The following is a 2,531-nucleotide window of genomic DNA, read 5'->3' on the forward strand; positions in this document are numbered from 1 at the left end:
GAAACACAGCACCAATGTGATAATTAACAAAGTTAAAGCTTTATATTAGTTCTTTTCTTTAGTTGTTTAATAATGTTGTAGTAAGTTGTCCATTTTAAATTTTTTTTAAATCTTTACACTAACATTTTAATTACAAGCTAACTTAGCGCATTGTCGCTGAAATGTTTCTGTTGTTATCAGATTACAATAAAAACTAAAGTCCAAAAGTGTTGCTCCCCTGAATGAACTATTGTTCAATCAGTGGCCATAAAACTCATAAAGTCTTATCTGAATCGGAGGCATGCAAATACACATAAAGGTCTCAATAAGTCTCAGCAGTTACAGCAAATGTCTGCGATTCAACGATTCATTTAGAATCAGGAAGTGTCCCCTGCCTCTTGAGCTGTGTGTTTATCTATATATATTTTTTTTCTGAATGACAACCAGCTGTGCTGAAAGACTTTTGGCCGAGGCCTGTGCCATTCAAAAAGACATATCCACTAAGCATTTGCAAATGGTAATTGTTGTCAGATGTTGAGGTTACAAGTCGCACTGAGACCCAGCTGGACTAAGAGGAGTGCCTGGACAGGATACAGCCCACCAGTATCCGATCGAGCACACCTGCCTCTTTGTTTTGCCACCTACCCTGCCCTTCTGCAAGAAATTAACATGAGTAAAGTCGTGGTAAACTTTTCTGCAATTGCAGAATGAGGTCTGTCGCCTTGGCAACAGACAGGAAGTAGTGCTTAAGCGGTTTCCTGATGGCTTCCTCTTTATCATGTAATGACATCTCACAAGGAAACATCAGCAGGGAGTACTCAGCTGTATATCTGTGAGTGAGAGTTTACACCCTTGCCTATGTTTGTGCATATGAGCGAGTGTGTTTTTGTGAAGGAACGTGCACGCGGTGAAATTGAGTTCTTAACTCTCTCACCTTCATACTGTACACATCTGACGCATGCTCCTCTTTTGGTCATGAGATAATGTGAGCATCTTAAATTATGCCTGTTATGTTTCATTAAAAGATCACAGGAACCTTCAAAGCCTCCAACTTTGCACACACACACACATACAGGCACTCACATAATGGCAGTGTGTTATCACCAGATGACTAAGACAAGAATAACCACTGAGGTCAGAAAATTGGACCTGAAGATTTGGAGTCTGAATTGGATGGAGGATTTGGTGAGCTTAGGTGCTTTCTGCACTCATGCTGGCTTTGTGTTATACGGTGAACAAATGCTGTTTCAGGTGAGGCTAGAGGCGTGATATGGTCTTTCTGAAGGTAACAGAGAATCAGTTTTTAAACCCTTACAGCTCAGCTTTTTTTTTTTTAGCTTTGAAGAACCTCAATGATCCAAAAAATAACTAGGTCATGGTCTCTAATTCATTTATTTGTTGCTGTGTGTCTAGTGCATCACCTCCTAGTGGTTGTTAAAATTAATGCCATCTGTTTACAGATAACACCTGAACAGTAGTTGTTTATCATCATCCTTTTGCAATCTCGTGCTTTTTTAGACACACCTTTTTAATGTCCTTACAATTTCAAGAATCTCCTAAGTTTTGGGAAACTACAACAGCAGCTTATTATCACCACTTAAGCTGTATTTTTGTAATTCAGATAAACTTTTAGTTGTCCACAGTATAGACTTTGTCTAATAGAGATTGACCATTATAGTTATAATGAAACATTCATAAATGAATATTTGCTTATTTCAATGAAATTCTTCTTTTTTTATATAAATGTTATCAAGTGATATAAGAAATTGCCTAATTTTTAGGAATTTATGCCTGTGTAAATTGAGGTCACCTCATTATCATACTTAGAAATCAGGATTGAGAGTTCACAAACATTCCAAGTCAAGAACACATTAGATGTGTATTTCTGTAGGTCAGTATTTTATCAAATCATCACTTAGGTGTCACTGCCGTGTCACTGTCGTTTCCAAAACAGAATTATTTGAGGTTGTAAATGCAGTTGTTTAAAAAAACAACACAGTCAGCAAAAGAAAATTGTAATCACAAACAGGAAGAAGAAAGTCTATCATAGATTTTTCATATACTTGGACAAAACAGGATAAACAAGTTGACTTCTGATTGTATCTATTCTTGATTAATCAGGCTTCCATTTCTGTATAATCCCGCACCTCTTTTAAGAAAAGTGGAAAGTAATATCACTGTACTATTTGCAGTGACTTCATAAATGTTTTACTGATATAAAATGCAGCAAATAGCACACGAACAATTCCCATGCTGGTCACTACCTGTAGTACAAGTTTTAGGTTCTCTGCTTCTGTATATACCTGCTGTTCTCGCATGTAGAGGAAATTGGACTTCCTCTTTTTTGAGAAAAAAAACAAAACAAAAAACCAACCCATAAGGCAGGCATGTTGTAAAACCTGCACAGTCTCATTATTTAGAATAGTAACAAACCTATAAAACAAGACAATGTCATTACAATTCTGTTCATTAGTAAGAATTTTTTATCTTGTCCCTAATTGACGTGAAAAGATATAATTTTTTTATTTGTTTTAATCGCACTACAACACTGC

Source organism: Mchenga conophoros, linkage group LG11 (genome assembly GCF_057382185.1).
Source record: "Mchenga conophoros isolate Kocher_MC1m ecotype Shallow Benthic linkage group LG11, M_conophoros_male_GT1.1, whole genome shotgun sequence".
Classification (NCBI taxonomy): Eukaryota; Metazoa; Chordata; class Actinopteri; order Cichliformes; family Cichlidae; genus Mchenga; species Mchenga conophoros.